This window comes from Salmo salar, unplaced genomic scaffold (assembly GCF_905237065.1).
Source record: "Salmo salar unplaced genomic scaffold, Ssal_v3.1, whole genome shotgun sequence".
Classification (NCBI taxonomy): domain Eukaryota; kingdom Metazoa; phylum Chordata; class Actinopteri; order Salmoniformes; family Salmonidae; genus Salmo; species Salmo salar.
The window spans coordinates 279,405-302,633 of NW_025547122.1; the positions used below are offsets into that span (position 1 = coordinate 279,405).

Here is a 23,229-nt window from a genome sequence, read left to right on the forward strand (position 1 = left end):
AATACCCCATACAAAACAACCCCTATACAAAGGACCTTCAATCAGAGGCAACGAGGAACAGCTGCCTCCAATTGAAGGTCAAATCAATAAACTGAACATAGACGTAAACAACCTAGAACTAACATAGAATGCACTAACCTAGAACCTAAACCTAAAACCCCGGTACACTCTAAACCAACACCCCTCTACATAAACACATAGCCCAACAAACCCCTAAACACTCTAAACAAATACCCCCTGCCACGTCCTGACTAAACATCAATAACAAATAAGCCCTTTACTGGTCAGGACGTGACACTATATTTGTATCTACCATGATTTTCAAGGGTGAAAGGTGGTTGGCAAAGAGCCTCAATTGTGCCCTACTCTTTCTAAAACATTCCTTAACCTCTTAGGGCTAGGGGGCAGTATTTACACTGCCGGATAAAAAACGTCCCCGATTCTGGTTACTACTCCTACCCAGTTACTAGAATATGCATATACTTATTAGATATGGATAGAAAACACCCTAAAGTTTCTAAAACTGTTTGAATGGTGTCTGTGAGTATAACAGAACTCATATGGCAGGCAAAAACCTGAGAGATTCCTTTACAGGAAGTGACCTGTCTGACCATTTATTGGCTTTCTTTGACAGTGGAATCCCGTGGCGCGTTATTCAAATACCTTAGAAATGCTATTACTTCAATTTCTCAAACATATGACTATTTTACACCATTTTAAAGACAAGACTCTCGTTAATCTAACCACACTGTCCGATTTCAAAAAGGCTTTACAACGAAAGCAAAACATTAGATTATGTCAGCAGAGTACCAAGCCAGAAATAATCAGACACCCATTTTTCAAGCTAGCATATAATGTCACATAAACCCAAACCACAGCTAAATGCAGCACTAACCTTTGATGATCTTCATCAGATGACAATCTTAGGACATTATGTTATACAATACATGCATGTTTTGTTCAATCAAGTTCATATTTATATCAAAAAACAGCTTTTTACATTAGCATGTGACGTTCAGAACTAGCATAACCCCCCGCAGACTTCCGGTGAATTTACAAAATTACTCACGATAAACGTTCACAAAAAACATAACAATTATTTTAAGAATTATAGATACAGAACTTCTCTATGCACTCGCTATGTCCAATTTTAAAATAGCTTTTCGGTGAAAGCACATTTTGCAATATTCTAAGTAGATAGCCCAGCCATCACGGCTAGCTATTTAGACACCTACCAAGTTTAGCCCTCACCAAAGTCAGATTTACTATAAGAAAAATGTTATTACCTTTGCTGTTCTTCGTTAGAATGCACTCCCAGGACTTCTACTTCAATAACAAATGTTGGTTTGGTTCAAAATAATCCATAGTTATGTTCAAATATCCTCTGTTTTGTTCGATGCGTTCAAGACACTATCCGAAGCGTAAAGAAGGGTGACGCGCCCGACGCGTTTCGTGACAAAAAAATTCTAAATATTCCATTACCGTACTTCGAAGCATGTCAACCGCTGTTTAAAATAAATTTTTATGCCATTTTTCTCGTAAAAAAGCGATAATATTCCGACCGGGAATCTGTGTTTTAGTTCAAAGAGAGAGAAAATAAAAACATTGGGTCGCCTCGTGCACGCGCCTCAGTCTCATTGTCCTCTGATAGACCACTTACCAAAGGCGCTAATGTTTTTCAGCCAGGGGCTGGAATTACATCATTCAGCTTTTTCCCGGGTTCTGAGAGCCTATGGGAGCCTGAGGAAGTGTCACGTTACAGCAAAGATCCTAAGTTTTCAATAAACAGAGTCAAGAAGCCCAAGGAATGGTCAGAGAGGGCACTTCCTGTACATAATCTTCTCAGGTTTTTGCCTGCCATATGAGTTCTGTTATACTCACAGACACCATTCAAACAGTTTTAGAAACTTTAGGGTGTTTTCTATCCAAAGCCAATAATTATATGCATATTCTAGTTTCTGGGCAGTAGTAATAACCAGATTAAATCGGGTACGTTTTTTATCCGGCCGTGTAAATACTGCCCCCTAGCCCTAACAGGTTAACAACTCGTGAATGCAACCGCATAGCCAGATTTCAAAATAACTTTACTGGGAAATCACACTTTACAATAAACAAGGTACTATGCTCAGAAAAACAGGCTAGGCGATACAGACTAGCGCCATCTTGGACTCATCTAAAATCAAATATACTATTGTAAATATTCCCTTACCTTTGATTATCTTCATCAGAAGGCACTTCCAGGAATCCCAGGTCCACAACAAATGTTGTTTTGTTCAAAGAAGTTCATAATTTATGTCCAAATAGCTCCTTCTTGTTAGCGCGTTCCGAAGGCTACTCAAAATGTACGAAGCGCGCCGAACATGCCGCCACGAAAGTAAAACATTTTTTATTTACTTACGTTCGTCCAAACATGTCAAATGTTGTATAGCATAAATCTTTAGGGCCTTTTTCAATCAGAACTTCAATAATATTCAAGGCAGATGATTGCATTGTCTTACAAAACGTTTCAGAATGAAAGAGTACCCACATGCACGGGCAACATAGTAGTAATGGCCCTCCCCTATGACAAACTTTCCAGGCTTCTCGTTTGGTCAGTTTTTACAGGAGAAGACTCAAAGCATTTTGTAAAGACTGTTGACATCTAGTGGAAGCCTTAGGAAGTGCTAAATGAATACTAACTCACTGTGTGTTTCATAGGCAAAGGCTTGAAAATGATTCCACACATCAGATTTCCACTTCCTGTTAGGATTTGTCTCAGGGTTTTGACTGCCATATGAGTTCTGTTATACTCAAAGACACCATTCAAACAGCTTTAGAAACTTTAGAGTGTTTTCTATCCAAATCTAATAATAATATGCATATTCTCATTTCTGGGCAAGAGCAGTAACCAGTTTAAATCGGGTACGTTTTTTATCCGGTCATGAAAATACTGCCCCCTAGCCCCAACAGGTTTTAACACAGCTTACCAACATTATTCACTGTTGATAACACACCTTACCAACATTATTCACTGTTGTTGTTAACACACCCTACCTACATTATTCACTGTTATAACACACCTTACCAACATTATTCACTGTTGTCTTCCTATTTCCACAAATTGTGGCACTTAGTTTCTATGGGCTAGTCAACAGCCAGCCGAGTCAACAGCCAGTGGAATCGCGTGGCGCGAAAAACAAATACCTAAAAAATGCTATAACTTCAATTTCTCAAACATATGACTATTTTACATCATTTTAAAGACAAGACTCTCGTTAATCTAACCACATTGTCCGCTTTCAAAAAAGCTTTACAGCGAAAGAAAAACATTAGATTATCTCAGGAGAGTACCCTGCCAAAAATTATCACACAGCCATTTTCAAAGCAAGCATATATGTCACAAAAACCAAAACCACAGCTAAATGCAGCACTAACCTTTGATGATCTTCATCAGATGACACTCCTAGGACATTATGTTATACAATACATGCATGTTTTGTTCAATCAAGTTCATATTTATATCAAAAAACAGCTTTTTACATTAGCATGTGATGTTCAGAACTAGCATACCCACCGCAAACTTCTGGTGAATTTACTAAATTACTCACGATAAACGTTCACATAATACATAACAATTGCTTAAAGAATTGTAGATACAGACCTCCTTTATGCAATCGCGGTGTCAGATTTTTTAATAGCTTTTCGGCGAAAGCACATTTTGCAATATTCTGAGTAGATAGCTCGGCCATCACAGGCTAGCTAATTTGACACCCACCAAGTTTGGTGCTCACTAAACTCAGAATTACTATTAGAAAAATTGGATTACCTTTGCTGTTCTTCGTCAGAATGCACTCCCAGGACTTCTACTTCAACAACAAATGTTGTTTTGGTTCCAAACAATCCATAGTTATATTCAAATAGCTCCGTTTTGTTCGTGCGTTCAGGTCACTATCCGAAGGGTGAAGCGGGAGCGCATTTCGTGACAAAAAAATGTCAAAATATTCCATTACCATACTTTGAAGCATGTCAAACGCTGTTTAAATCAATTTTTATGCTATTTTTCTCGTAAAATAGCGATAATATTCCAACCGGGCGACGTTGTATTCATTCAAAGGCTGAAAGAAAAAATGGAGAATTCTAATGAAAGCGCATCTCCAGTGTCACTGTCCCCAGGCTGACCACTCACAAATTCTCCTGCTGTTCTTCGCCCAGAGACAGCAGACACCCCATTACACTTTCTGGCGCCTTCTGAGAGCCAATGGAAGCCTTAGAAAATGTCACATTACAGCAGAGATGCTGTATTTTTGATAGAGATGCAACAGAAGGACAACAAATAGTCAGACAGGTCACTTCCTGTAAAGGAATCTCTCAGGTTTTTGCCTGCCATATGAGTTCTGTTATACTCACAGACACCATTCAAACAGTTTTAGAAACTTTAGGGTGTTTTCTATCCATATCTAATAATTATATGCATATTCTAGTTACTGGGCAGGAGTAGTAACCAGACTAAATCGGGTACGTTTTTTATCCGGCCGTGTCAATACTGCCCCCTAGCCCTAACAGGTTAAAATGTGTTTTTATATGACAGAATGTTAAACACTGAGTGGACTAGATATTACTCTAACTGAGCAGTGTAGCCTATAGGTTATACACTGAGTGGACTAAATATTACTCTAACTGAGCAGTGTAGCCTATAGGTTATACACTGAGTGGACTAAATATTACTCTAACTGAGCAGTGTAGCCTACAGGTTATACACTGAGTGGACAAATTATTAAGGACACCTTTTTAATATTGAGTACCCCTCCCCCACTTTTGTCCTCAAAACAGCCTCAATTCATCAGGGCATGGACTCTACATGGTGTTGAAAGTGTTCCACAGGGATGCTGGCCCATGTTGACTCCAATGCTTCCCACAGTTGTGTCAAGTTGGCTGGATGTCCATTGGGTGGTGGACCATGAGCCTGAAAAACCCAGCAGCGTTGCAGTTCATGACACAAACAGGTTGCATGTCACCTACTACCATACCCCGTTCAAAGGCACTTATATATTTTGTCTTGCTCATTCACCCTCTGAATGACACACATACACAATCCATGTCTCAATTGTATCAAGGATTAAAAATGATTCTTTAACCTGTCTCGTCCCCTTCATCTACAAGTGACATCAATAAGGGATCATAGCTTTCACCTGGATTCACCTGGTCAGTTTGTCATGGAAAGAAAGGTGTCCTTAATGTTTTGTGTAAATTGCACAATAATTATACATTCATGGATTGTTTTATGTAGCCTATTGTTTTCTCTTTATTCAACCTGCCATCTACCCACCTGGGGACTGAGGGTTATGAGAGAACCCCCACATCACTAGCTTCTCTTTATTCAACCTGCCATCTACCCACCTGGGGACTGAGGGTTATGAGAGAACCCCCACATCACTAGCTTCTCTTTATTCAACCTGCCATCTACCCACCTGGGGACTGAGGGTTATGAGAGAACCCCCACATCACTAGCTTCTCTTTATTCAACCTGCCATCTACCCACCTGGGGACTGAGGGTTATGAGAGAACCCCCACATCACTAGCTTCTCTTTATTCAACCTGCCATCTACCCACCTGGGGACTGAGGGTTATGAGAGAACCCCCACATCACTAGCTTCTCTTTATTCAACCTGCCATCTACCCACCTGGGGACTGAGGGTTATGAGAGAACCCCCACATCACTAGCTTCTCTTTATTCAACCTGCCATCTACCCACCTGGGGACTGAGGGTTATGAGAGAACCCCCACATCACTAGCTTCTCTTTATTCAACCTGCCATCTACCCACCTGGGGACTGAGGGTTATGAGAGAACCCCCACATCACTAGCTTCTCTTTATTCAACCTGCCATCTACCCACCTGGGGGCTGTGGGTTATGAGAGAACCCCCACATCACTAGCTTCTCTTTATTCAACCTGCCATCTACCCACCTGGGGGCTGTGGGTTATGAGAGAACCCCCACATCACTAGCTTCTCTTTATTCAACCTGCCATCTACCCACCTGGGGACTGAGGGTTATGAGAGAACCCCCACATCACTAGCTTCTCTTTATTCAACCTGCCATCTACCCACCTGGGGACTGAGGGGTTATGAGAGAACCCCCACATCACTAGCTTCTCTTTATTCAACCTGCCATCTACCCACCCGGGGACTGAGGGTTATGAGAGAACCCCCACATCACTAGCTTCTCTTTATTCAACCTGCCATCTACCCACCCGGGGACTGAGGGTTATGAGAGAACCCCCACATCACTAGCTTCTCTTTATTCAACCTGCCATCTACCCACCCGGGGACTGAGGGTTATGAGAGAACCCCCACATCACTAGCTTCTCTTTATTCAACCTGCCATCTACCCACCTGGGGACTGAGGGTTATGAGAGAACCCCCACATCACTAGCTTCTCTTTATTCAACCTGCCATCTACCCACCTGGGGACTGAGGGTTATGAGAGAACCCCCACATCACTAGCTTCTCTTTATTCAACCTGCCATCTACCCACCTGGGGGCTGTGGGTTATGAGAGAACCCCCACATCACTAGCTTCTCTTTATTCAACCTGCCATCTACCCACCTGGGGGCTGTGGGTTATGAGAGAACCCCCACATCACTAGCTTGCATGTTCTGCAGCCTTGTAAAGATTAGGAGGGGATGACTGGGAGGCAGGTTGGCATTTATTGTCATGATTCTTGTTCTGGAGGCAGGTTGGCATTTATTGTCATGAATCTTGTTCTGGAGGCAGTTGTGCAAAGTGGTCACCAGCTGACAAAATCTGATTTTAATCCTAACCTTAAACACACTGCTAATCCTTACCTTAAATTAAGACCATAAAACACAATTATTTTCCACAAATGATTACAATATAGCCAATTTTGACTCTGCAGCTGGCATATCTAGAGGAAATCGTGCAGTTCTGCCTCCAGGTCAAGATTCATGACAAACGTCAACCTGCGACTGGGAGAGGCAACGTAAAATCAATAACGAAGATGGTTCCACAATTAACATAGTTTTCTTGTTTCAAGTATGTTTTATTATGAAAGTACAATATATCCTTGTATACTTGTATAACTATGGAGCGTATGTCCATATATAATTGTACAATCTGTTTTTCAACATAAAAGACATATAACAAATGATCACATTGGTATTTTAACAGTGTTATTGTAAGAGTTTACATGTTTAAACAGAGGATACATCTAAAACAGGATAAAACAAGTGCAGTATGTTCTGAGAATGTTACTTTAACGTCAACTCATAACGTCACTATAACTTCATGGGAGTCTTGTGGAAAGACTGCATGTTGTTTTGGGTGGATTGAGTGACGTCTTCATCAACATTTGCAGAATATTCCTGTAGTATTTTCACCTCTGTGTTTGTGGGACCACTTAGTGCTGGAATGAGGTGTCTGTTTGTTCCCAGTTCTATCAGAAATGATGGTCCTCATTTGAAGGTCCTGGTCAAGGTCCTCACAATTATAGGAAGACGCGTATGTGTGTGTGTCCAGTGTGTGTGTGTATATGTGTCCAGTGTGTGTATGTCCAATGTGTGTGTGTCCAGTGTGTGTGTGTGTGTCCAGTGTGTGTGTGTGTGTATGTGTCCAGTGTGTGAATGTCTGTGTCTGTGTGTGTCCAGTGTGTGTGTGTGTGTCTGTGTGTGTGTGTCCAGTGTCTGTGTGTGTGTCTGTGTGTGTGTGTGTCCGTGAATCCAGTGTGTGTACGTGTGTGTGAGTCCAGTGTGTGTGTGTGTGTGTGTGTGTGTGTCCAGTGTGTGTCTGTGTGTCCAGTGTGTGTGTGTATGTGTCCAGTGTGTGTATGTCCAATGTGTGTGTGTCCAGTGTGTGTGTGTGTCCAGTGTGCGTGTGTATGTGTCCAGTGTGTGTGTGTCTGTGTCTGTGTGTGTCCAGCGTGTGTGTGTGTGTGTGTGTGTTTGTGTGTGTGTGTGTGTCCAGTGTCTGTGTGTGTGTCTGTGTGTGTGTGTGTCCGTGAATCCAGTGTGTGTACGTGTGTGTGAGTCCAGTGTGTGTGTGTGTGTCCAGTGTGTGTGTCCAGTGTGTGTGTGCAGTGTGTGTGTCCAGTGTGTGTGTGTGTGTATGTGTCCAGTGTGTGAATGTCTGTGTCTGTGTGTGTCCAGTGTGTGTGTGTGTGTGTCTGTGTGTGTGTGTCCAGTGTCTGTGTGTGTGTCTGTGTGTGTGTGTGTCCGTGAATCCAGTGTGTGTACGTGTGTGTGAGTCCAGTGTGTGTGTGTGTGTGTGTGTGTGTGTGTGTGTCCAGTGTGTGTCTGTGTGTCCAGTGTGTGTGTGTATGTGTCCAGTGTGTGTATGTCCAATGTGTGTGTGTCCAGTGTGTGTGTGTGTCCAGTGTGCGTGTGTATGTGTCCAGTGTGTGTGTGTCTGTGTCTGTGTGTGTCCAGTGTGTGTGTGTGTGTGTGTGTGTTGTGTGTGTGTGTGTGTCCAGTGTCTGTGTGTGTGTCTGTGTGTGTGTGTGTCGGTGAATCCAGTGTGTGTACGTGTGTGTGAGTCCAGTGTGTGTGTGTGTGTCCAGTGTGTGTGTCCAGTGTGTGTGTGTGTGTATGTGTCCAGTGTGTGAATGTCTGTGTCTGTGTGTGTCCAGTGTGTGTGTGTGTGTGTCTGTGTGTGTGTGTCCAGTGTCTGTGTGTGTGTCTGTGTGTGTGTGTGTCCGTGAATCCAGTGTGTGTACGTGTGTGTGAGTCCATGTGTGTGTGTGTGTGTGTGTGTGTGTGTGTCCAGTGTGTGTCTGTGTGTCCAGTGTGTGTGTGTATGTGTCCAGTGTGTGTATGTCCAATGTGTGTGTGTCCAGTGTGTGTGTGTGTCCAGTGTGCGTGTGTATGTGTCCAGTGTGTGTGTGTCTGTGTCTGTGTGTGTCCAGTGTGTGTGTGTGTGTGTGTGTGTTTGTGTGTGTGTGTGTGTCCAGTGTCTGTGTGTGTGTCTGTGTGTGTGTGTGTCCGTGAATCCAGTGTGTGTACGTGTGTGTGAGTCCAGTGTGTGTGTGTGTGTCCAGTGTGTGTGTTCAGTGTGTGTGTGTTCAGTGTGTGTGTGTCCAGTGTGTGTGTGTGTGTGTGTGTGTGTGTGTGTGTGTGTGTGTGTGTGTGTGTGTGTGTGTGTGTGTGTGTGTGTGTGTGTGTGTCAGGTTATTATTTCAGGGACACTGAGTCGCCGTCATAATGAAGCCCAAAGCCTGGATAGAGGGGCTCAGTGAATGTGGAGGTGAATGTGATCAGGTGGGTCAGTGTGTCAGAGGAGGCGCTATAGAAGGACAGAGTGCCGGCTGGCCAGTCCAGATACACTCCTACTCTGTGGGGTCTGGAGGAGGGGACGTCTATGGTAGTGTCATTATTATTGTGCCTGGCAGAGTAACTGTTGTCAGAGCAGAACAGACTCCAGGACTTGTCATTGGCTCCAAGATAACAGTCATCACCCCCTCCTCTCCTGCTGAATCCTTTATATGTCACTCCTATATCAGCCCCCATTCTCCCAGTCCACTCTACCTCCCAGTAACAGCGCCCAGTCAGACCCTCTCTACACAGCACCTGTCCACAGTCCTCAAATCTCTCTGGGTGATCAGGATACGGCTGCCTCTCTCTCCTACATGTCACCTTTCTGTTCTCCTCAGACAGAGAGAGGAGTCTGTCTACTGTGTTTAGGTCCAGTGTGAGATCACAGACATCTGATGGATGAAACCAGACACAATATTAGAAATCATCTTCATTCACATTAGAATGTTAATAACTCACTTTTCACTAATTCATTTAATGTAGATGTTTAATGTAGATGTTTCTAGGTATCAAAAGGAGAAGTTAAGGTAACTTGAGACTGTTGAATGATCATATGTTATACTGTATGGTAATATAAAACACACTTATTCACATGAATTACACACAAACACACACAAACACACACACACATTTCTTATGTAACATGAACGCGCCACACACACACAGATACACACATTGTCATATCAACTCTTTGTAAACATTGGTGTCCCTGATTTCTGCTTCTGTAGAACTACAGCTGATATTTAATATGACCAAGTCAGTAATGATGGGGGTCTTTGACTTTGACTTAACTTGAATTAAGACTTATTCTTAGTCATATTCTTCACAGCAGTCAACACTCACATTTTCTAATCCCAGGTTTCATTCTGTTCTCTCCACCACGTCCCTCACTGTAGCGGTAAGCAGAAGAACAGACAGTCATTGAGGGATACACCTGAACTCACACACACAACACACACACACACACACACACACACACACACACACACACACACACACACACACACACACACACACACACACACACACACACACACACACACACACACACACTAGACACACACACACACACTAGACCCACACACTAGACACACACTAGACACACACGGTCAGCATAAAACTTTGTCCAAGTGGTGGTCAGAATATTTGTCTTAACTAGCCTGAAAAGTCAAACATGTCTGATATGAACATTGACATAAACCCTCTACATACTTGAGTTTCTCCAGTCTGCAGTGTGGATCCTCCAGTCGAGCAGAGAGCTGTCTGACTCCTGAGTCTCCTGGGTGATTGTATCTCAGGTCCAGCTCTCTCAGGTGTGAGGGGTTTGACCTCAGAGCTGAGACCAGAGAAGCACAGCCTTGCTCTGCGACTAGACAGCCTGACAGCCTGACAAAGAGAAAAAGATAAACATTTAAGTGAATTTGTCCAAATATTTAAAACTTCTTCAAGTAGGAGAATTAGATACACAAAGTGCTTTCATTTCTAAACGGTGTATGGTGCGGACTATGTGTGTCTGGTAAACACATGTGGATCTGGTGAACAGTTATCACTTGTTGACCAACTACAGGAATACTGACCTCAGAGTCTCCAGTTTACAGTGGGGATTCCCCAGTCCAGCAGAGAGCAGCTTCACTCCTGAATCCTTCAGGTCATTGTTACTCAGGTCCAGCTCTCTCAGGTGTGAGGGGTTTGACCTCAGAGCTGAGACCAGAGCAGCACAGCCTTCCTCTGAGACTCCACAGCCTGACAGCCTGACAAAGATATCATCATGACTTCACAAACACACAAATGTAATGAGTAGTGTAGAAGGACAATGGCAGACGCATTTGGTTTATTCTCTCAAACAACATATAGATTCATCTTCCGTCAGCTAGAATTGTATGGTCATATTGTTATACTAATGTGAAAATCAATGCATTCATTCAATATGTTTTTCATTATATACATATTATAATATATATTTTTCTCTAAACTGAATATTTCTTCCAGATGATTCTTCCAGATGATGTCATTTTATTTACTCACAGAGCAGCTCTGGAGGCTTTGACCACTGGCAGCAGCCTCAGAAGACCTTCCTCTGATCTGGAGAATTTCTTCAGGTCAAACACATCCAGCTCCTTTTCTGAAGTCAGCAACACAAAGACCAGAGCTGACCACTGTGCAGGTGACAGTTCGTCTTCTGAGAGACTTCCTGATATCAGGTAGCTTTGGATCTCCTCCACTAGAGAATGGTCATTCAGTTCATTCAGACAGTGGAACAGATTGATGCTCCTCTCTGGAGAGGGATTCTCCGTGATCTTCTCCTTGATGTACTTCACTGTTTCTTCATGGCTCTTTGAGCTGCTTCTTGTCTCTGTCAGTAGACCTTGTAAGTGCTTCTGATTGGACTCCAGTGAGAGGCCCAGAAGGAAGCGGAGGAAAAGGTCCAGGTTTCCCATCTCACTTTGTAAGGCTTTATCCACAGCACTCTTGTAGACAGTAACTTTACGCCTTTGTCTGATCCTCCCAGAAAGGTTCCTGGACGTTGATTGAGCTTTGGCCATTAGATTCTCATTGTTGTTGCTGAATGAGAGGAACACATATACAGCAGCCAGAAACTCCTGAATGCTCAGATGCACGAAGCAGTACACCTTGTCCTGGTACAGCCCACATTCCTCTTTAAAGAGCTGTGTGCACAATCCTGAGTACACTGAGGCTTCATTGACATCAATGCCAGCCTCTTTCAGGTCTTCTTCATAGAAAATCAGATTGCCATTCACAAGCTGTTGAAAAGCCAATTTTCCCAGTGACAGAATGCTCTCGTTATTCAAATGTGGACCTGTCTCTTCTTTCCCAAGATACTTTTCATTCTTCTGTTTGGTGTGAAACACCACAAGGTGTGTGTACATCCCAGTCAGAGTCTTGGGCATCTCTTCTCTCTTGTGTTTCAGCATGTGTTCAAGGACTGTTGCAGAAATCCAACAGAAGACTGGAATGTGGCACATGATGTGGAGGCTCCTTGATGTCTTTATGTGTGAGATGATTCTGCTGGCCAGGTCCTCATCACTGAATCTCTTCCTGAAGTACTCCTCCTTCTGTGGGTCATTGAACCCTCGTACCTCTGTCACCTGGTCAACACACCCTGAAGGGATCTTATTGGCTGCTGCAGGTCGGGTAGTTATCCAGAGGAGAGCAGAGGGAAGCAGATGTCCCTTGATGAGATTTGTCAGCAGAACATCCACTGAGGTTGACTCTGTGACGTCACAACAGATCTTGTTCTTCTGGAAGTCTAGGGGCAGTCGGCACTGATCCAGACCATCAAAGATGAACAGAACTTTGTACTTGTCGTAGTTGGAGATTCTTGATTGTTTGGTTTCCATTGAGAAGTGATTGAGAAGTTCAATGAAAGTGTGTTTGTCCTCTCTCATCAAATTCAGCTCCCGGAAAGGAAATGAAAATACAAATTGGACATCCTGATTTGCTTTTCCTTCAGCCCAGTCCAGAATAAACTTCTGCACAGAGACTGTTTTTCCAATGCCAGCGACTCCCTTTGTCAGCACAGTTCTGATGAGTTTGTCTTGTCCAGTTAAGGGTTTGAAGATGTCGTTACATTTGATTGCAGTCTCTGGTCTTGCTTGTTTCCTGGTTGTTGTCTCAATCTGTCTCAGCTCATGTTCATTATTGACCTCTCCTGTTCCACCCTCTGTGATGTAGAGCTCTGTGTAGATCTTATTGAGAAGTGTTGGGTTTCCTTGTTTAGCGATCCCCTCAAATACACATTGAAACTTCTTCTTTAGATTAGATTTGAGTTCACGTTGGCAAATCACAGCAAGCTCATCTGAATGAAGAAATAACACAGAGGATATTAATATTACGTCTGTTTTAATACCCACAGTATTGTAGGACTGTTAGAAAGTTTGAAATTATAATAATTCATTCTCTGACTGTATAAATGTGTAAATGTTTTCATAATGCATTACAGACTGGTGTGACTGATTATGTAATTATTGGTATTATTAATGTTGTCTCTCTCTCTCTCTAAATGAATCACCACAACACATCCCTGCTGCTACTTGATGAGGTCACTAGGTGTTGTGTTAATGCTGCTACAGTATCATTGAGTTACACAGCTACTTTAGCTGTAATTTAGCTACAGCTTTTAAATGTTATAAAACAGCATTCAACATGAGGCAGACAGATCTTACATTTCTCCAGTGTGTCAGCAAGCTCCTTCTGGTTCATTTTCCTCAGGACGTGCAGTGTGATCTTCAGAGCCCCCTCTCTGGCATTGCTCTCCTGCTTCTCATCTTCAGCATCCACCACTTCCTCATCCTGCTTCTGACTCTCAAAGCCTTCTGGGAGTTCTGGACTAAGAATCCTCTTGAACATCTTCAGCTCGTTCTTCACAAATGTCATAATTTTCTCTTCAAGCAACTGAAATAAATAAATAAAATAAGTTAAGCAAGAGAAGAAATGCTTTCTCATTAACACATTAATGAATGATTGACAGATCAACTTTACTTGAGGTCAACAAAAACAAATGTACATAACAGGACCACATACACTGAATATGGAGTCCAGGTCTGTTTGATGACTCTGGGAAGATTGACCACTGAGAATATCTGACTCTGATCTCTCCTGTTGGTTTCTGTGTACAAAACATGAGATTACATCTCCTCATCCAGGGAGTGAGTGAGTACGGACAGACAAACAGACAGCCATAGACAGAAAGCAGGACAGACAGTCAGAGACAGACAGAGACAGACAGACAGAAACATACATACAGACAGACAGACAGACAGACAGACAGACAGACAGACAGACAGACAGACAGACAGACAGACAGACAGACAGACAGACAGACAGACAGACAGACAGACAGACAGACAGACAGACAGACAGACACATACAGACAAGGAGAGACAGACAGACTGACAGACAGACAGAGACAGGCAGACAAACAGAGACACAGACAGAAAGCAGGACAGACAGTCAGAGACAGACAGACAGACAGACAGAGACAGACAGACAGAGACAGACAGACAAACAGACAGACAGACAGACAGACAGACAGACAGACAGACAGAGACAGACAGACAGACAGACAGACGAGACAGACAGACAGACAGACAGACAGACAGAGACACAGACAGAAAGCGGGACAGACAGTCAAAGACAGACAGACAGACAGACAGAAAGACAGACAGACAGACAGACAGACAGACAGACAGACAGACAGACAGACAGACAGACAGACAGACAGACAGACAGACAGACAGACAGACAGACAGACAGACAGAGACAGACACAGACAGACAGACAGACACATACAGACAGAGAAAGACACACAGACAGAGAGACAGACAGACCGTGATGGAATATTGTGTTTGTTTAATATTGTTTTAGGACTATGAAAATGGACAGAAGTATTAGCCTATGGATTATGAAAACAGCAAAAAGAAATGTGAAAATGGGAGAGGAGAAATGACTAGAGACAGTGTTGTTTAACTCACTGACCATGACCCATGAGTTCTTCTTACCTTTGTTCAGTAGAAAAGTCTCCCTCTCTAAAGGATATAGGTTCAAGCATAGACCGGTCACTCTTCATGGACACACAGCTGGGAACACGGGAGGCTGGTCTCTCCTGCTTGATTGGACTTCAACACAACAGAGACAAACATTACATCTCTCATCTACTCTGATCTCAGATGGGAAACATAAGAAGAGTTTCATTCGCAAAATGCTACATATCCATTTTCAGAAATGTTGGTAAATTAGCTTTTATTGTTTAAAGAAATTATGAAAGAGATTGGTGTGTTTTTCACTATCTAATCATGACATGAGGGTTGTTCAATGACAGACATGTATTTGTTTAAAATCTATCACAATGATTTCATTTCAGAGAGACAAATAATAATATTTTTTACAAAATGCTATATATCTGCCTCACTCTCAACTGTGACCGACCGTTTCAATTCGGTCATATGTAGCAAAATTTGAAATTGTGTTTTTACGATAGATAAAAGTAGAGTCTCAGAGCTAGAACATTGTATATCATACACTATAGTTGAGGAACAATGGGGAAGTAATTCTGCTTTGAATGATGATAAACCCATTGAAATAAATAGTTGTTATATATATAATTAACTAAATAATTAACTAAATGTATGGTGTTTTTCATGTCAGTTTAATTGTTTATTATGCTATAAACATTTTATTTTATTATAAGTGGTAAAAGGAAGAAAATGTTATATTTTGCAATTCTGAGTAATTACTTCTTTAGTAAGGAATTACACATTATTCAGTACTACTGCAGTTGCTACATAAATCCAATAGATGGCAGCATAAGACCACAAATTATATTTCAGAAGATTAGTTTAGTTTTCTCCCTGGATACACCACCACTCCCCCTCACAGGAAAACTCCTGTCTCCGCTTCTTTCTGTCCCTTTACACACTGCTAACGCAAGAGGAGAGACTGAAAAAGCATTTAACAGATTACCGTGAAGTAATATAATGATGATTCATGTTTATTATTACCTGTTTGATGCTCATGTTTTGAAATTATACTTCATTAATATAACGATTATCAATAAGTCTGAACATTAATTCAGTCACCTCTAGTTGAGAAAAATGTATTTTCCAGGTACATTCATTGTCAAATTCATCAACCAGCATGGAGCCACTCTGCCTTCTCTCTCTAGTAGTCAACTCAGCCCCGGTAAAAAGCTGGTGTCGTCACTCTACCTTCTCTCTCTAGTAGTCAACTCAGCCCCGGTAAAAAGCTGGTGTCGTCACTCTGCCTTCTCTCTCTAGTAGTCAACTCAGCCCCGGTAAAAAGCTGGTGTCGTCACGCTGCCTTCTCTCTCTAGTAGTCAACTCAGCCCCGGTAAAAAGCTGGTGTCGTCACTCTGCCTTCTCTCTCTAGTAGTCAACTCAGCCCCGGTAAAAAGCTGGTGTTGTCACTCTGCCTTCTCCAGGGGCATGTTGAGATAAATGTACTAACCGGGAGGGTTGAATGATGTAATTTATTGGCGGGCTGGATGATGCACTCTTGTCTTTTCTATTCCGAGGTTGTTTACTCGCAATATCAGTTATTAAGATGACTTTTTATAATGCATGTATACTGAGGTTGAGGTTCTGACTAGCGATTATTTACCCGGGGTTCAATACCTGCTATAGTCACTATTATTTTGCTCTCCCAAAAGCAACACAGCCCTAATACGAGATATATAGCTAACTAAAGTAATGAGTGACCGTTTTAGAAAATCATGGGACATGCTATTTTATGTCAATCATATTGCTGCTTGTAGCCTATAACTGATGCTTTGTGGTCTTATGCTGCCATCTATTGGAAATATTTAGCAATTAAAAGTTATTAATGCACATTCAGACGTTGGTGAGGCAGCTGAGAATTTAAAAAAAAATGGAATGTGTCCAGCCTACTTGAGGCGCCCGAAAATAATATTCAAAAGATTGGTCCTTGGATACAGAGGGGTTAAACACTAAAGTTACCATCCATCTAGTGAAGAGAGGAGAACCGGACAGAGGTAGCCAGCATCCGTCAACGAGAGAGGGAGGATAGGATAACTAGGATGCTGCTGGTAGAGTAGCTAGCTAGCATACCTAGCTGTACCGACTAGCTAGGATAACTAGGATGCTGCTGGTAGAGTAGCTAGCTAGCTTACCTAGCTGTACCGACTAGCTAGGATAACTAGGATGCTGCTGGTAGAGTAGCTAGCTAGCTTACCTAGCTGTACCAACTAGCTAGGATAACTAGGATGCTGCTGGTAGAGTAGCTAGCTAGCTTACCTAGCTGTACCGACTAGCTAGGATAACTAGGATGCTGCTGGTAGAGTAGCTAGCTAGCTTACCTAGCTGTACCGACTAGCTAGGATAACTAGGATGCTGCTGGTAGAGTAGCTAGCTAGCTTACCGAGCTGTACCAACTAGCTAGGATAACTAGGATGCTGCTGGTAGAGTAGCTAGCTAGCTTACCTAGCTGTACCAACTAGCTAGGATAACTAGGATGCTGCTGGTAGTGTAGCTAGCTAGCTTACCTAGCTGTACCGACTAGCTAGGATAACTAGGATGCTGCTGGTAGAGTAGCTAGCTAGCTTACCTAGCTGTACCGACTACCTTGGCTAGCTAGCAGGACGTTCGTCTGTCGTTTGTCTAGATGATGATGACGAATCCGGTGAACCACAAAATGAAACAAGGATAGAGAGTGAAAAGGATCTGGCTTCACTCATACTGTCCCTGACCGTAAAGCAAAAAGCTAATTGAACAATAAACTTCGGCGTCTCAACACTGTAGTGAACTCCATCGTTATTCCCCAAGATCACCTCAGCCCACTCTGCGCGTAACCGGACAATATGCTTGGCGCCACACCGTACGGGGACGCGGACAGTTCTGTACGGGGACGGGGACAGTTCCAGAACTCGGACATGAGCAGTGCCACACAATCAACTAAACCCAGTCTTTACAGTGGGTTACATTAGTAATATTCATTTTTCTTTATGTTAAACAAACATTTATTATAATAATATTTTGAGATCTGGGCCCATATCCACAAAGCGTCTCAGAGTAGAAAATTGGTCGTATAAGTGCTGAGAATAAAGACATTTTACATTTACTGGTTAAATTTAAGCTGTGCATGAAGTCTCTAGTCCCACCTAGTCGGCAGATATTTAGGACACCTCGTGAGCTGTCCTAAGTAGTTAAGAGTTAACAGCAGGTGTCTTGATAATACTATATAATAATGCAGCGAGTCAGTGGTTCCTGCACCACATGTAAATACCTTGTAGTAGTAAAAATAATGTTTTATATTTCTATATGATCAATCCATTAATAATATAGACCTACTTGCAACAGTATGTCTTGTGCTTTTGGCAATGATTTATGTATAATATTTATGTATCACAAGTGATACCATGTATGTCTGCATAGCATTTTGTCTTCATTTTGGCAGATTAACTCATGCTTATTTCTGAAGATCAACTCTATTTTTCACCCAGTGGATAAGGAGTTGGAGCTGTGACAGGAGTTGGACCTGTGGCTGAAAGGTGGCTGGTTTGAATCCCGGTCCGAGCGCTGGAAAAAACAGGTGGAATTGATCTGACCACTGGAGGGCTGCTGGGTTCACATCCTCAAAACATGAACCTTTTGTTGATCATAACTCGAGAGGTTCTTCTCACTGAACCCAAAAATATATATAACTTTTAGTGATTCCATATATTAAGGAAGTGATAGAAGCCTTTTTGGTTCTATAAGGAACCTTCTTTTCTAAGAGTGTAAAATAATAAACACGTTTTTCTTTTGATTATTTAATTATCTACATCATGTTATTTCAAGTTATCCCTTTGGAGCGCAACATCACGTTGTTAAAAAATTATCCTAAATTGGGCATGGCTTTAAAATGGGCAATTGAAGGCATCTAGGGTGTTCCAGCTAAACAATGGATGTATAGCGTTTTGCAATAAAAATAAAAATTATACACAATCTAAAGCTATTAATTAAAAATCTGAGAACAGTAATATTGAAGGTACCCATAAGCAACCATTTCTGATTAAAAAACAAATGTGAACATTTTTGGAAATATCATTTTTGAAATAAACTATTAATAATTCTTAAACAAAATTGTCATCTCACCTCTTAGATTTGGTGTCATGTTCCCCAGAGAGACTTATTTTAGAGACAGGGTACCCCTCCTGTCTCTCCCCAGAGAGACTCATTTTAGAGAACTGACCCCTAAACAGAGATCCAGCATATTGATTGTGGTTAACACAGTGACAACTAAACAGAGATCCAGCATGTTGGTTGTGGTTAACACAGTGACAACTAAACAGAGATCCAGCATGTTGGTTGTGGTTAACACAGTGACAACTAAACAGAGATCCAGCATGTTGGTTGTGGTTAACACAGTGACAGCTAATTATTGATTATCAATTGTTCACATTTCTTAATGATCTCTTTGAGAAATAAAACATTAACTAACAGACATAGAAACAGACAGGTGATTTAAAGCATCACATGAACATGTTGTTGTGACATTTCATCTCCATGGTAACTGTCAATAATAATAATAAGTTACTGTTTGTTAAGGTAGTTATAGACAGAACAACAACAATAACAATAATAATAATAATAATAATAATAATAATAATAATAATAATAAGTTACTGTTTGTTAAGGTAGTTATAGACAGAACAACAACAATAACAATAATAATAATAATAATAATAATAATAAGTTACTGTTTGTTAAGGTAGATAAAGACAGAACAACAACAATAACAATAATAACAATAATAACAATAATAATAATAATAATAATAATTCACTGTTTGTTAAGGTAGTTATAGACAGAACAACAACAATAACAACAACAATAATAATAATAATAATAATAATAATAAGTCACTGTTTGTTAAGGTAGTTTTAGACAGTACAGCAACAATAACAATAATAATAATAATAATAATAACAATAATAATAATAATTACGATAATAATAATAATAATAACAATAATAATAACAATAATGATAATAATAATAATAATAATAACAATAATAATAATAATAATAATAATAATAATAATAATAATAATAATAATAATAATAATAATAATAACAACAATAATAATAATAATAATAGTAACAATAATAATAACAATAATGATAATAATAATAATAACTATAATAATAATAATAACAATACAAATAACAACAATAATAATAATGATTATAACAATAATACTAATAACAAAAATAATAATAATACTAACTATAATAATAATAATAATAATAACAATAATAATAACAATAATAATAATAATAATAATAAGTTACTGTTTGTTAAGGTAGTTATAGACAGTACAGCAATAGTAACAACAATAATAATAATAATAATAATAAGTCACTGTTTGTTAAGGTAGTAATAGACAGTACAGCAACAATAACAACAATAATAATAATAATAATAACAATAATAATAATAATAATAATAATAATAATAATAAGTCACTGTTTGTTAAGGTAGTTATAGACAGTACAGCAACAAAAATAATAATAATAATAATAACAATAATAATAATAATAATAAGTCACTGTTTGTTAAGGTAGTTATAGACAGTACAGCAACAAAAATAATAATAATAATAATAACAATAATAATAATAATAATAAGTCTCTGTTAAGGTAGTTATAGACAGTACAGCAACAACAAGGCCGTCTCACACTTATTTTTATTCATTAAAATTAGGATATTTATTGTCTTTCAATCTGTTCTTTTCTGTGTATCTGAGAATGTAGACAGAAGGGCTAAAACAGACATGATTAATCTGAGGGGGAAATCATTGATGCATTCAGAAAGTTTATTTGCAACAAGTAAGAGATTGTATATTATGTCATGTAGGCTAGGTTATAATGTATAGTAGTGGGTTGTTAGTGATATGTAAAGTAGACTAGGTTATAATGTATAGTAGTGGGTTGTTAGTGATATGTAGATGTTATATTATGTAAAGTAGACTAGGTTATAATGTATAGTAGTGGGTTGTTAGTGATATGTAGATTGTGGTATATACCTCAGATATAGACTACATATCATAGATGACCAGTCTAAACCTGTTCAGAGGGTTAACTTTAGAAAACCAGTATATCTAGCTTGCGTCATAGTAAACCCCTCAGGCTACGTTCAGGTTTCAGCATCAGGCAGGTATAAATAGCCGAGTCGTAGGCTACAACCTGGGTTGTATTCATTAGTTTACTCCACAGCCAACAGTTTTGAAATGTTACAGAAACAGTTTACTCCAAACACTGTACAACGTGGACTAAACAGTTTCTCTGGCCAAACGTTTTGCTACGGTGGGCACTAATGAATACACACAACCTGTTTTGAGGAAGTGTTATTTGTGGTTAGGCTTTCCACAATACTTATTTGTCTCTCTTTCACACAACATACCTTCCTGAGTGAAAAGCATTAACAGTTGATTAGAAAGAGAAAATGTTTGTTTGTTGCTTGTTGTGTTTTAAGGCTGTTTGAGAAGACAAGTCTATAGACCTATGACAGGGTACACTCTTAGAATAAAGGGTTCCAAACGGGTCCTCCGACTGTCCCCATAGGAGAACGCTTTTGGGTTCCAGGTAGAACCCTCTGTGGAAAGGGTTCTGTATGGAACACAAAAGGGTTCTACAAAGCCAGAAGTGTTCTACCTAGTACCAAAAAGGGTTCTACAAAGGGTTCTCCTATGGGGCCAGCCAAAGAACCCTTTTAGATTCTAGATAGTGTAGGAGCGATCACCCTGGGGCACACAGATGGGCACAGAACGAATTCACCCCACGCATCTAATTTATATCCAAAACATTTTAAGGAGAGTAGGACTGTTATAACACTGTCCACCAAAAATATCATCAACTATATGAATACACATAACAATATCATCAACTATATGAATACACATAACAATATCATCAACTATATTAATACACATAACAATATCATCAACTATATTAATACACATAACAATATCATCAACTATATTAATACACATAACAATATCATCAACTATATTAATACACATAACAATATAATCAACTATATGAATACACATAACAATATCATCAACTATATTAATACACATAACAATATCATCAACTATATTAATACACATAACAATATAATCAACTATATTAATACACATAACAATATCATCAACTATATTAATACACATAACAATATCATCAACTATATGAAAACACATAACAATCGTTGTCTTACCTTTTATCTCTCAATAGAAACAGAGTCTGAATGATCATTCGGTCGTTGAAAGTTACTTTTGTTTGCTCAACTCATTTACATATCAGGTTCTGCCTGCTCTCGCTCTCTCTTTCTCTCTCTCTCACACACACACACACACACACACACACACACACACACACACACACACACACACACACACACACACACACACACACACACACACACACACACACACACACACACACACACCCAACCAATGTAACAAATAAAACATTTAGTAAATTAAACAGACAGCTACAGAAACATATCCTTGACTCAAAAGTTCCAAAAGATTTTACATTTTAGTACCAAGTGATATTACATCATCATGATTTATAAATGAAACTTTCATTTGAGGCATTAGAATGTATGTAAGAGACTTGATTGTGTGAAAACTATGTCAATGTAGACCAGCATAAAGTATAACAACAGATCTATGTCAATGTAGACCAGCATAATGTACAAGAACAGATCTATGTCAATGTAGACCAGCAAAAAGTATAACAACAGATCTATGTCAATGTAGACCTGCATAATGTACAAGAACAGATCTATGTCAATGTAGACCAGCATAAAGTACAACAACAGATCTATGTCAATGTAGACCAGCAAAAAGTATAACAACAGATCTATGTCAATGTAGACCAGCATAATGTACAAGAACAGATCTATGTCAATGTAGACCAGCATAAAGTACAACAAGATCTATGTCAATGTAGACCAGCATAAAGTACAACAACAGATCTATGTCAATGTAGACCAGCATAGAGTACAACAACAGATCTATGTCAATGTAGACCAGCATAAAGTACAACAAAAGATCTATGGCAATGCAGACCAGCATAAAGTACAAAAACAGATCTATGTCAATGTAGACCAGCATAGAGTACAACAGATCTAGGTCAATGTAGACCAGCTCAAAGTACAACAACAGATCAATGTCAATGTAGACCAGCTCAAAGTACAAGAACAGATCTATGGCAATGCAGACCAGCTCAAAGTACAACAACAGATCTATGTCGGTGTAGACCAGCTCAAAGTACAACAACAGATCTATGTCAATGTAGACCAGCTCAAAGTACAAGAACAGATGGATAAGTGGAATTCAGCAAATAATCTATGACTTTATCACCAAGACCTTGCTTCCCTTCC

The 23,229-nt window shown here is 40.0% G+C and overlaps 1 long non-coding RNA gene across 1 annotated transcript; it reads right to left on the bottom strand.

Annotated features, from left to right (window-relative positions):
* Positions 1-14,849: 14,849 nt before the first annotated feature.
* On the bottom strand, positions 14,850-22,124 carry LOC123731719 (uncharacterized). The gene is made up of 3 exons (XR_006762806.1): positions 22,057-22,124; positions 18,931-19,029; positions 14,850-14,937 (listed from the first exon to the last, which is right to left on the bottom strand). It is a non-coding gene; the product is annotated as an uncharacterized lncRNA (long non-coding RNA).
* Between the last annotated feature and the right edge of the window lie 1,105 nt (positions 22,125-23,229).